This window comes from Lolium perenne, chromosome 6, assembly GCF_019359855.2.
Source record: "Lolium perenne isolate Kyuss_39 chromosome 6, Kyuss_2.0, whole genome shotgun sequence".
Classification (NCBI taxonomy): Eukaryota; Viridiplantae; Streptophyta; class Magnoliopsida; order Poales; family Poaceae; genus Lolium; species Lolium perenne.
This window is the reverse complement of record NC_067249.2, coordinates 145,322,416-145,337,241: the sequence shown is the minus strand read 5'-3', so window position 1 is coordinate 145,337,241 and position 14,826 is coordinate 145,322,416.

Here is a 14,826-nt window from a genome sequence, read left to right as displayed (position 1 = left end):
ACTCGCCGTGAAGACCCCACTACAAGACACTTGCGTCTCAAGTCTCATTCCTTTCAAAACATCATTGGTGATCTAAAGAGAAATGTTACCACTCGGAGGCAACTTGCAAACTTTTGTGCGCACCACGCCTTTGTCTCTAAGGAGGAACCACTCAAAGTTGATGATGCTCTCAAAGATCCCGATTGGTTGAATGCAATGCAAGAGGAACTCAACAACTTCAAGAGGAATGATGTATGGACTCTCATGAAGCGACCCGATCATTGCCGCAATGTTATCGACACCAAGTGGATCTTCAAGAACAAGCAAGATGAAAGTGGCACGGTCATCCGCAACGAAGCAAGATTGGTGGCACAAGGCTATTCTCAAGTTGAAGGCGTGGACTTTGGTGAAACCTTTGCACCCGTTGCAAGGCTTGAGTCCATCCGTATCCTTTTGGCCTTTGCCTCACATCATGGCTTTAAGTTGCAACAAATGGATGTTAAGAGTGCTTTTCTTAATGGTCCTCTACATGAGGAAGTATATGTGAAGCAACCCCCAGGGTTCGAGGACCCCCATTTCCCGGACCATGTCTTCAAGCTCAAAAAGGCCCTATATGGTCTCAAACAAGCTCCTAGAGCTTGGTATGAGCAGCTCAAGGAGTTGCTTGAAGACCGTGGTTTCGAAGTGGGGAAAATCGATCCCACTCTTTTTACTAAGAAGGTCAATGGGGAGCCTTTCGTATGCCAACTCTATGTAGATGACATCATATTTGGCTCTACTAACACAAAATTCAATGATGAGTTTGCTATGTTGATGACAAATAGGTTTGAGATGTCAATGATGGGTGAACTCAAGTACTTTCTTGGGTTCGAGATCAAGCAAATGCGACAAGGCACCTTCATCAATCAAGCGAAGTACCTCCAAGACATGCTCAAGCGCTTTGATATGAAGGATGCCAAGGGGATTGGAACTCCGATGCAACTCAAGTGTCAACTCACTCTTGACGAGGCCGGCAAGGCGGTGGATACCAAGCTCTACCGTTCGATGATAGGTTCACTTATTTACCTTTGTGCCTCTCGCCCGGATATAATGTTAAGCGTTGGTATGTGTGCATGGTTTCAAGCAAGTCCGAAGGAAAGCCACCTTGTGGCGGTCAAAAGGATCTTTCGATATTTAGTTGATACCCCACACTTCGGACTATGGTACCCAAGGGACACGGACTTTGCTTTGGTTGGTTTCACCGACTCCGATTGGGCGGGCGACAAGATTGATAGGAAGTCTACCTCCGGAGCATGTCACTTTCTTGGAAGATCGTTGGTGTGTTGGTCCTCGAAGAAGCAAAATTGTGTCTCCGTCTCCACCGCGGAATCCGAGTATATTGCCGCGGCGAGTAGTTGTGCTCAAATCTTATGGATGAGGCAAACCTTGCGGGATTATGGAATCGAGTATAGCAAGGTGCCTCTTTTGTGTGACAATGAGAGCGCAATCAAGATCGCCTACAACCCGGTTCTTCATGGCAAGACGAAGCACATTGAGATACGGAACCACTTCATCCGGGATCACATTGCTCGCGGAGATATTGTACTATCCTATATTGGCACCAAGGAGCAATTGGCGAACATCTTCACGAAGCCCTTGGATGAGAAGCGTTTCATTGAGTTGAGGCATGAGCTAAATATCATTGATCCATCGAACTTTGCTTGACCGTCGTGCGCACATACCACTCCTAACCTTTATATCTATATGAAAGGCACGCATGGACATAGGGGGAGTGCGGTTTAAATCCATTGAGCTATCCCTCCCCCCATAATGCATAAAGAAATCCAAAACATTTGCTATTTGTCAATTAAGTGACTTATGAGCTTCATGTTGAGTTGTAGTCCGTGAGTCCTAGATACATCTACGCGACCTCACAACTACTATACTCTTACACGGTGGCTTCGGCCACCAACACCCCCTCTTTGAGGGTTTTTCGGTTTCTTGTGACCTTGTTTTGTCTTTCTTATATGCTTTCTTATTCTTGTTTTTGGAGAACCTCTTTCAAGCTTGTTTTCTCGTGATTTTTGCAAGCTTGGTTGTATGTTCTTTTTCTCCATCCTTCTAGTTCCGTTACCCTCCTTTTTGGTGTTCCGATGCCAAAGGGGGAGAAGTTCCTAGGTGGATGGGGACCTTTTGTTGTTTGTAGCCGTTTGGTTATAGTTGCTTATCTTGTCCTATGGCTACATCAACAACCCTATGGAGGCATCTTATTGTGAGTTTGGGTATTCTCAAGGCTATGGTATGATAACTTCACCCAAATCTCCGTGCATGATCTTATGTTGCCTCCATATTGTGCATATGCTATTTGAACATGTCATTTATCTATGTTGCATATGTGCTTGGTTTGTAAAAACTAGGGGGAGTGATGTCTCTATAACATGTGTATTTGTATTCAAATACATATTTATGATATGCACATGTGTAGGGGGAGCTCCGTCGAGTTTTTGCAAATCTAAAGTATCTCATCATAATATCATATGTTATTGTCAACTCTTGTGTTGTCATCAAACACCAAAAAGGGGGACATTGTAAGAGCAAAATTCACACCCCAAGTTTTGTGTGTTTGATGACAACACTTGAGTAATCTCACTGTGTGCCTTGAGTATCATTGTTAGATTTGCAAGAGCACGGTGACCTCGCCGGACGCGTCAAGATCGGAAGACTGAAGCGTAGTTGATAGGTTTTCTGGTTTTGTGTGTGTTTAGCGAGGTGACATGGTTGGAGAGAAAAAGGGAAGAAAACCAGATTTAGCCAGGCCGGTACTACCGGTACCTGTAGCGGTAGTACCGCTACCCCTATAGGTACCACCCTCGGTACCGCTCACGAGCGGTAGTACCGCTCACGGTACCGTAACCGAGTTACGGTCGTACCGCCCTGGTACCGCTCTGGTACCGCTTTGGATCCAGTAAGGTCTGGACCCTATCGCGGTACCTCAAGCGGTACCTCGTGCGGTAGTACCGCTCTGCGTCCTTTGACCAGATCTGGGGTGATTTCGAACTCAGAGCGGTAGTACCGCTTCCCTGAAGCGGTAGTACCGCTTAGTCCAAATCTGGACATAATGGTTGGATTTGGAGAAGCCGATTTAAGGGCCCCTTCTTCCCCAACACGATTTTATCTCTTCCCCCTCTCTCTCCTCCATTGTTGCTGAGCTTAATCCTTGAGGATCTCCTTCCCCATCCAACCAATCTTGCCCAAACTTTGAGGATAGGTGGAGGAGACCCCGATCTATAGTTCTACCAAGAGAGATTTCACCAATACTAGCTATTCATTAGTGGATCTTGGTGGTAGGGTTTCTTTAGTGGATCTTGGAGAAGAGTTCCTTTTGTGGAGCATTGGAAGAGTTCCTTTGGTGGGGCCTTGGAGAGTTCCTTTGGTGGAGCATTGGAAGAGTTCCTATGGTGGAGCATTGGAGATGGGTTCCTATGGTGGAGCATTGGAGATGTGCAGCTATGGAGTCTAGCTTGGTGATGTACTAGATCCATAGGGTGTTGGGAGCATCCTTGTGTGTGGAGCTCGCCCCAACCTTGTGAAGGAATCACCGCCTCGACCGGTGCCTTAGTGGAAGAGGGAGAGCACCTCCGTGGAGCTCTCTCGAGGAAGAAGGTGAGGCCTTCCTTCGTGGTGTGGCCGTCTAGTCTCTTGTGTGAGACTAGCACCTCCTCAACACAGACGTACTTCCTATTGTGGAAGGACTGCGGGAAACAAACCTCGACTCGCCTCGCGCCCCCCCGGTTATCTCGCTCCTTACTCTCGTTATCTTATTGATTCCTTTACTTGTTGCACTTGTCCGTTGTTCATTGTAGGATCACCCTATTGCTAAAGTTCTCACCTTTACCTTCCGTTGCATAAAAATTGAAAAAGACTAAAACTTGCCGTAGCGTCATTCACCCCCCCTCTTGTTCGTTACGATCCATTCACCTTGGTTTCTTACTGAGGGAAACTTACTGCTGTACGCATCACACCTTCCACTTGGGGTTCCCGACGGTCGCGTGCTGTACGCGTGTCAGTCATCATAACTCTCCTCCACGTACATCCCTGGGGTCCATCCAGTACAGAGATTCGTCTTCCAAACACCGTCCGGAATGAAGGTCCTTCCAGTAGTTATGTAATCTGAATCGGACGAAGTGCCGAGACAGAGATCTGTCATGCCAAAGTAGCTGGATAATGACTCATATGTATCCCCAGTAGGATACAGCTCACCTTCTTCTGCCATCCATGGAGGATTTCTACTCACTTGACCTCTCATCTTCTTCTTCTTCTTCTTCTTTTTCTTAGTTCCAGAACTCTCACCTACAACGTACTGGGATGTTTTGGGTAGTCCCATCTCCAGATCTGAAGAAATGGAGTTGGTGTCTCTCTCTTCCTGCCCAAAGCTTTGGTTAACGTCTTGGTTAACCGCGCCTCCTTCATCCTCGGTATCACAAGTGATGGGTTCTCCTTCATCCCCAAATGTTTCCCCAAAATGCCAACCAGTCGAATTCTCGATTGGTGACTCCGAGCAGTTTATGTTTCTGGAATCATCTCCCCCATATCCAGACTCATACGATGCTGACACATGCGGATAGTGTGGGACAAAGTTGGGTGTGAGTGGATCTTTCTGGGACAACTGGTCACTCAAATCTACATAGCTGTCTAGGCAAAAGAAAGGTGTAGTGTGTTGTGGTTGTGCCCTCAGATCACGCATCCGAGTTTGGACTTTATCAGGGTCCGTGAACTCAGTTAGCATGTGCTCAATCTCACCCCTCATCTTCATGTGTAAAAGGTACATCGTGGTCAATAAAGACTTACAGCTATCCATGTCTTGTCTTTGCAGCTTCAGGGCTTCTGTGTGCTAACACCAGATGATTCAGAGTGGGATCCTCATCTTCCTCGGCATGAGGTATATGAGAATACTCTGAACATAGCAGCTCTACTGACTTGTGTTGCCTTATCTCAAGGATTGCCTTGAATAGGGCCATGTGATAGGCTGTGGTGATGGTTTTGGCTTCTCCGTATGGCATTATACGACTCATCATCAGTTGCATCGGTAGTTGGACCGATACTCTGCACTTGGCTAGGATTTCCCCATCATAATAGATATACTTGATGACAAGTATTCGTGGGTCACAATGGAGTTCCTTCAGCATCCCACGCAGGAGATCTGTGATTTGACCATCATAATCACCGAGCCATCCCTCAACCTTCCTCAAAGTCCTCTTAGGAAACGTGTTCGCCATTATGGCTGTATACAAAAGCAGAATATTAGTAGTGATGATGCATCATAATAGCTATAATAAAGAATTATCGCACTAAAATATATGGTTTTTCTATTCTCATGTGAATAATCACCATATTTCTAGAGAATCCTTTACTATTTCTACTTGACTCCTACAGGTTTCTTCCCTATACTAGGTTTTTCCAACCTAAGGTCGCAACATTTGCTCTAATACCAGCTGCGGTGACCCAGCATACCACTGCATGTTGTAGTATACAAGTTGTTGATATGATCTTTGTGAAGGGACTTCTTCACAATTGCCATATCCCTCAGAGTGGTACAACAGAAACATTACAGGTCATAACACTCCATATATTATTACAAACATTGTCTTAACAAGTTGGTATTCTCACAGGTCCTATGAGAACACCCTAAGATACTACTCAAGTACGATTACAACTCATAACCATATATAAAAGAGAGGTCAACAACTTATTTAGGTAAGTTCTATGTTGCTCGGCTCTATGATGCTAGGGTATATCACTACTCCTCCACCTCTGTGTCATCGGGTCCGTAGACTATCCCATAGTCTACTCCTTCAACTCCGCCGGTAAGATCAGGTTCCTCGTAGACCAGCTCGTAGCTTCCTTCTGGTGCTCCATCGTTGATGGCCTCCACTTCCGGATCACAGTCTAGCAAGGGTGTCGAAAGAAAGTGAGTACAGAGGTACTCAGCAAGTTCTAAAAGAGTAAAAGGTGTTTGATGCACTAGCTACGACCATTGATCAGGAAATCGCAGGTCAATGCATATTTTGAAATCATTTCTTCAAAAGGTTGCTTTTATTATGAAAACTATGCCCGTCAGTCTTCACAAGTTGACCAGAACTTCGTGGAGTTCCTTTCCTGCCGCGTTCGCAGTTCCCTTCCCGGAACAAGCAGTGACAGCCACAATTTGATACACTCTGCAGAGGTGTGTTACTTTTCCCAAAAGAGATCCCACCCTTTTTGCCATCCGCAGGGACTTGCCCCCATTCACACTTCCTTTGGTGTGAGGCCAGGTATGAAAATCCAAGCCCACACCGCCTTCTCCGCTACCCTGCAAACCCACCCTTTTGTCCAACCGCACACCCCCTGTAGACTTCTCCCGATAATACGGCTTTACTCACGGTGTACTTTGGACAATCCATCATAGACCGTAGAGCTCAACATCACATATGGATGGGGATTTAAAAGGCTATCCCAACCTACGGCAGTGCCTCCAACACCCCGCAGCTCTACCAGTCCGTTGGCGTGCAGGAGGGAAAAGATACGACTGGCTTCCCTAGAGCCATTATAGATCTCATGGTTAACGCGGTTTGTATGGCGCTAGAATCACTGGACGGCATTGATGTCTACGGGAGCTTCTATTCTTGTAGACAGTGTTGGGCCTCCAAGAGCAGAGGTTTGTAGAACAGCAGCAAGTTTCCCTTAAGTGGATCACCCAAGGTTTATCGATCTCAGGGAGGAAGAGGTCAAAGATATCCCTCTCATGCAACCCTGCAACCACAAAGCAAGAAGTCTCTTGTGTCCCCAACACACCTAATAGGTGCACTAGTTCGGTGAAGAGATAGTGAAATACAGGTGGTATGAATAAGTATGAGCAGTAGTAACGGCACCAGAAAAGTGCTTGCTGGCGTGTGGTTGATGGTGGTAATGTTGCAGGCAGTAGAAACATAGTAAAACAGTAAACAAGCAGCGATAGCAGTATTTAGGAACAAGGCCTAGGGATCATACTTTCACTAGTGGACACTCTCAACATTGATCACATAACAGAATAAATAGATAGATGCTAGACTCTACACCCTCTTGTTGGATGATGAACACCACTAACTGTGTAGGATTACACGAACCCTCAATGCCGGAGTTAACAAGCTCCACAATATTCGATGTCCATATTTAAATAACCTTAGAGTGCATGACAGATCAACATAACTAAACCAAGTACTAACATAACATGCACACTGTCACCTTCACGCTACGAAAGGAGGCATAGATCACATCAATACCATCATAGCAATAGTTAACTTCATAATCTACAAGAGATCACAATCATAGCCTACGCCAAGTACTAACACGATGCACACACTGTCACCATTACACCGTGCAGGAGGAATAAACTACTTTAATAACATCACTAGAGTAGCACACAGATAAATTGTGATACAAAACACATTGCAATCATAAAGAGATATAAATAAGCACTTCACTATGCCATTCATAACAGTGAATAAGTATTCTGTGAAATATAGCCTAAGAGACCCACACGGTGCACACACTGTCACCTTTACACACGTGGGACAAGGAGTCTCCGGAGATCACATAAGTAAAATTCACTTGACTAGCATAACGACATCTAGATTACAAGCATCATCATATGAATCTCAATCATGTAAGGCAGCTCATGAGATTATTGTATTGAAGTACATAGGAAGAGAGATTAACCACATAGCTACCGGTACAGCCCCGAGCCTCGATGGAGAACTACTCCCTCCTCATGGGAGACAGCAACGGTGATGAAGATGGCGGTGGTGTCGATGGAGAAGCCTTCCGGGGGCACTTCCCCGTCCCGGCGGCGTGCCGGAACAGAGACTCCTGTCCCCCAGATCTTGGCTTCGCGATGGCGGCGGCTCTGGATGGTTTCTCGTACCGTGGCTTTTCCGTATCGAAGTTTTAGGTCGAGGACCTTTATATAGGCGAAGAGGCGGCGTCAGAGGGTCGAAGAGGCGGCGAGGAGATAGGGGCGCGGGCCAGGCCCTGGCCGCGCCGGCCACCCTCCTGGGGCCCCTGTGGCCCAACTCTGGTCCTTCCCGGGTGTTCTGGAAGCTTCGTGGAAAAATAGGATGCTGGGCGTTGATTTCGTCCGATTCCGAGAATATTTCCTTACTAGGATTTCTGAAACCAAAAACAGCAGAAAACAGGAACTGGCCCTTCGGCATCTCGTCAATAGGTTAGTTCCGGAAAACGCGTAATAATGACATAAAGTGTGCATAAAACATGTAGTTATCATCAATAATGTGGCATGGAACATAAGAAATTATCGATACGTCGGAGACGTATCAGCATCCCCAAGCTTAGTTTACGTCGTCAGAAAGGGGTAAACGATAACAAAGATAATTTCTGGAGTGACATGCCATCATAAACTTGATCATACTATTGTAAGCACATGTAATGAATGCAGCAATCCAAGACAATGGTAATGACATGAGTAAACAAGTGAATCATACAGCAAAGACTTTTCATGAATAGTACTTTCAAGACAAGCATCAATAAGTCTTGCATAAGAGTTAACTCATAAAGCAATAAATTCATAGTAAAGGCATTGAAGCAACACAAAGGAAGATGAAGTTTCAGCGGTTGCTTTCAACTTGTAACATGTATATCTCATGGATAATTTTCAACATAGAGTAATATAACAAATGCAATATGCAAGTATGTAGGAATCAATGCACAGTTCACACAAGTGTTTGCTTCTTGAGGTGGAGAGAGATAGGTGAACTGACTCAACCTAAAAGTAAAAGAAAGGTCCTTCAAAGAGGAAAGCATCGATTGCTATATTTATGCTAGAGCTTTGATTTTGAAAACAAGAAACAATTTTGTCAACGGTAGTAATAAAGCATATGTGTTATGTAAATTATATCTTACAAGTTGCAAGCCTCATGCATAGTATACTAATAGTGCCCGCACCTTGTCCTAATTAGCTTGGATTACCTGGATTATAATCGCAATGCACATGTTTTAACCAAGTGTCACAAAGGGGTACCTCTATGCCGCCTGTACAAAGGTCTAAGGAGAAAGCTCGCATCGGATTTCTCGCTATTGATTATTCTCAACTTAGACATCCATACCGGGACAACATAGACAACAAATAATGGACTCCTCTTTTGTGCATAAGCATTCAACAACAATTAATTTTCTCATATGAGATTGAGGATATTTGTCCAAAACTGAAACTTCCACCATGGATCATGGCTTTAGTTAGCGGCCCAATGTTCTTCTCTAACATTATGCAATGCTCTAACCATTTTGGTGGTAAATCTCCCTTACTTCAGACAAGACGAACATGCATAGCAACTCACATGATATTCAACAAAGAGTAGTTGATGGCGTCCCCAGGAACATGGTTATCGCACAACAAACAACTTAATAAGAGATAAAATGCATAAGTACATATTCAATACCACAATAGTTTTTAGGCTATTTGTCCCATGAGCTATATATTGTAAAGGTAGAGAATAGAAATTTTAAAGGTAGCACTCAAGAAATTTACTTTGGAATGGCGGAGAAATACCATGTAGTAGGTAGGTTTGGTGGACACAAATGGCATAGTGGTTGGCTCAAGGATTTGGACGCATGAGAAGTATTCCCTCTCGATACAAGGCTTAGGCTAGCAAAGTTATTTGAAACAAACACAAGGATGAACCGGTGCAGCAAAACTCACATAAAAGACATATTGTAAACATTATAAGACTCTACACCGTCTTCCTTGTTGTTCAAACTCAATACTAGAAATTATCTAGACCTTAGAGAGACCAATTATGCAAACCAAATTTTAGCAAGCTCTATGTATTTCTTCATTAATGGGTGCAAAGTATATGATGCAAGAGCTTAAACATGAGCACAACAATTGCCAAGTATCACATTATCCAAGACATTTTACCAATTACTACATGTATCATTTTCCGTTTCCAACCATATAACAATTAACGAAGCAGTTTCAACCTTCGCCATGAAAATTAAAATCTAAGAACACATGTGTTCATACGAACCAGCGGAGCGTGTCTCTCTCCCACACAAGCATTTATTCAAACAAAAACAAAAACAAAAACACACAGACGCTCCAAGCAAAGTACATAAGATGTGGCCGAATAAAAATATAGTTTCAAGAGAAGGAACCTGATAATTTGTCGATGAAGAAGGGGATGCCTTGGGCATCCCCAAGCTTAGATGCTTGAGTCTTCTTGAAATATGCAGGGATGAACCACCGGGGCATCCCCAAGCTTAGACTTTTCACTCTCCTTGATCATAGTATATCATCCTCCTCTCTTGACCCTTGAAAACTTCCTCCACACCAAACTCAAAACAAACTCATTAGAGGGTTAGTGCACAATCAAAAATTCACATGTTCAGAGGTGACACAATCATTCTTAACACTTCTGGACATTGCCCAAAGCTTCTGAAAGTTAATGGAACAAAGAAATCCATCCAACATAGCAAAAGAGGCAATGCGAAATAAAAGGCAGAATCTGTCAAAACAGAACAGTCCATAAAGACGAATTTTATTGAGGCACCAGAATTCCTCAAATGAAAATGCTCAAATTGAATGAAAGTTGCGTACATATCTGAGGATCACTCACGTAAATTGGCATAATTTTCTGAGTTACCTACAGAGAATTTTGCCCAGATTCGTGACAGCAAAGAAATCTGTTTCTGCGCAGTAATCCAAATCTAGTATGAACCTTACTATCAACGACTTTACTTGGCACAACAATGCACAAAACTAAGATAAGGAGAGGTTGCTACAGTAGTAACAACTTCCAAGACTCAAATGTAAAACAAAGTACTGTAGTAAAATAAACACATGGGTTATCTCCCAAGAAGTGCTTTCTTTATAGCCATTAAGATGGGCTCAGCAGTTTTAAATGATGCACTCGCAAAAAATAGTAGTTGAAGCAAAAGAGAGCATCAAGAGGCAAATTCAAAACACATTTAAGTCTAACATGCTTCCTATGAAAAGGAATCTTGTAAATAAATAAGTTCAAGAAGCATAATGCAACAAGCATAGAAAGATAAAACAAGTGTAGCTTCAAAAATTTCAACACATAGAGAGGCATTTTAGTAACATGAAAATTTCTACAACCATATTTTCCTCTCTCATAATAACTTTCAGTAGCATCATGAGCAAACTCAACAATATAACTATCACATAAAGCATTCTTATCATGAGTCTCATGCATAAAATTATTATTACTCTCCACATAAACATAATCAATTTTATTAGTTGTAGTGGGAGCAAATTCAACAAAGTAGCTATCATTATTATTCTCATCATCAAATATAGGAGGCATATTGTAATCATAATCAAATTTATCCTCCATAACAGGCGGCACAAAAAGGCTACTATCATTATAATCATCATAAATAGGAGGCAAAGTATCATCAAAGTAAATTTTCTCCTCAATGCTTGGGGGACTAAAAAGATCATGCTCATCAAAACCAGCTTCCCCAAGCTTAGAATTTTCCATAGCATTAGCAACAATAGTGTTCAAAGCATTCATATTAATAACATTCCCATTAGCATGCATATAAAGTTCCATGGGTTTTTTAATTCTCTCTTCAAACACATCATGTCCTAATTCAAGATAAAGTTCATAAAGATCTCTCATATTTTTGTTGTTTTCCATTATGCCTAACTAGTGTAAACAAGAAACAAAAAGATGCAATTGCAGGATCTAAAGGAAATAGCTTCGAGCACACACACAACGGCGCCAGAAAAGTACTGTTACCTGGAACCGGAGTATGAGTGCCTTTTACCTTTCCTCCCCGGCAACGGCGCCAGAAAAGTGCTTGATGTCTACGGGAGCTTCTATTCTTGTAGACAGTGTTGTGCCTCCAAGAGCAGAGGTTTGTAGAACAGCAGCAAGTTTCCCTTAAGTGGATCACCCAAGGTTTATCGATCTCAGGGAGGAAGAGGTCAAAGATATCCCTCTCATGCAACCCTGCAACCACAAAGCAAGAAGTCTATTGTGTCCCCAACACACCTAATAGGTGCACTAGTTCGGTGAAGAGATAGTGAAATACAGGTGGTATGAATAAGTATGAGCAGTAGTAACGGCGCCAGAAAAGTGCTTGCTGGCGTGTGGTTGATGGTGGTAATGTTGCAGGCAGTAGAAACATAGTAAAACAGTAAACAAGCAGCGATAACAGTATTTAGGAACAAGGCCTAGGGATCATACTTTCACTAGTGGACACTCTCAACATTGATCACATAACAGAATAAATAGATAGATGCTAGACTCTACACCCTCTTGTTGGATGATGAACACCACTAACTGTGTAGGATTACACAAACCCTCAATGCCGGAGTTAACAAGCTCCACAATATTCGATGTCCATATTTAAATAACCTTAGAGTGCATGACAGATCAACATAACTAAACCAAGTACTAACATAGCATGCACACTGTCACCTTCACGCTACGAAAGGAGGCATAGATCACATCAATACCATCATAGCAATAGTTAACTTCATAATCTACAAGAGATCACAATCATAGCCTACGCCAAGTACTAACACGATGCACACACTGTCACCATTACGCCGTGCAGGAGGAATAAACTACTTTAATAACATCACTAGAGTAGCACACAGATAAATTGTGATACAAAACACATTGCAATCATAAAGAGATATAAATAAGCACTTCACTATGCCATTCATAGCAGTGAATAAGTATTCTGTGAAATATAGCCTAAGAGACCCACACGGTGCACACACTGTCACCTTTACACACATGGGACAAGGAGTCTCCGGAGATCACATAAGTAAAATTCACTTGACTAGCATAACGACATCTAGATTACAAGCATCATCATATGAATCTCAATCATGTAAGGCAGCTCATGAGATTATTGTATTGGAGTACATAGGAAGAGAGATTAACCACATAGCTACCGGTACAGCCCCGAGCCTCGATGGAGAACTACTCCCTCCTCATGGGAGACAGCAGCGGTGATGAAGATGGCGGTGGTGTCGATGGAGAAGCCTTCCGGGGGCACTTCCCCGTCCGGGCGGCGTGCCGGAACAGAGACTCCTGTCCCCTAGATCTTGGCTTCACGATGGCGGCGGCTCTGGATGGTTTCTCGTACCGTGGCTTTTCCGTATCGAAGTTTTAGGTCGAGGACCTTTATATAGGCGAAGAGGCGGCGTCAGAGGGTCGAAGAGGCGGCGAGGAGATAGGGGGGCGTGGGCCAGGCCCTGGCCGCGCCGGCCACCCTCCTGGGGCCCCTGTGGCCCAACTCTGGTCCTTCCCGGGTGTTCTGGAAGCTTCGTGGAAAAATAGGATGCTGGGCGTTGATTTCGTCCGATTCCGAGAATATTTCCTTACTAGGATTTTTGAAACCAAAAACAGCAGAAAACAGGAACTGGCCCTTCGGCATCTCGTCAATAGGTTAGTTCCGGAAAACGCGTAATAATGACATAAAGTGTGCATAAAACATGTAGTTATCATCAATAATGTGGCATGGAACATAAGAAATTATCGATACGTCAGAGACGTATCAGGCATTGGTAATTAATCCTAGGTTAATATAACCCATGCAATGGAAACTCCACCATATCAACACATACCATGGTTCCATTGCCAGCCACATAGTCATATTCATAGTTGGAAAGTAACATTTTATTTGCGATGCAGGAATGATAAGTATATAGCTTTGCATTAAAGTAATAGAAAATACTCAAGTTGGTATGAGCAAGGGTGAACTTGCCTGTGGACTGCGAGATAGTGCAGTTCAATGCAGTTGATGGAACCTGGACCTCGGGTTCTATAAGAAGCATCATTGTCCGGTAAGGACAATGTTATAAAATCCAAATAATGCAGTCATGAATGTATTATTTTATGTGGAATCCCTTTACCCCAATGAGTTATTACAATTTAGGGTTGAGTTAAGATTTATGCCTTTGGCAGTAACTTGCAATTGTTCTTATATGTAAAACCAATTTAATTCTCATAAAGTAAAATGATTCAAAGTAAAACTACTTTACCTTGGTGATTCATTATTCATTCCAAAAATGATTTGAAATAATAGAGTTGCCTCTATATTTTTGGAATAAAAAGGAATAGAGGATTTTCCTTTGGAAAATACCTTTCTTAAATAGAAATGACTTGGAATAATAGAATTTCATTTTGAAAGGTTTGAAAATAAGTATTTGAACTTATTTGAGATTTTTCCTTGATTTTAAATACAAGGAAATAATAGTTTGAAATTCCAATTTTTTATTTTAAATTCATCAAATTCATAAATTTGAATTTGTTTCTTAAATTCTATTTCATATTTTATTCTTGTTAAGAATAATTTTTCATTCACAAATCCAATTTTTAATGGATTTTTAGAGTTGTATCTTATTTACTAAAAATTGGTGAAATTCTGGCTTTTTTCTAAATTGTGAAAAGACCAGAATACCCCCTAGCCCCTATTGGGCCAGCCCACTTACTAAGGCCCATGGGACATCCCACTAAGGCGTGTCGCATAACGGGTCGGTGGCGCCGAAGCAGCCCACCTCGCTCGCTCACTCACTCATCTCTCTCACGACCTAACCCTAACCTCTGGCGACACCCGTGGCGATGGCGTCGCCGCCATGGCCACCGCCGTGCTCCGGCCGTCGCCGTGCTTCCCTGACCTCACCACCTACCTGATCTGGACCGCCACGCGATGATCTATCGATTTGTCCGCGTGGTTTCCTCGATTGCTTCCTCTCCTGGCGAATCGCCTCCTCTCTGCATCTACTGGTGAATCGCCTCAGGCGATTGGGTGATCTCCGACAAGCTCTCGTCCTCGCCGTCGTAGTGTGCGCCT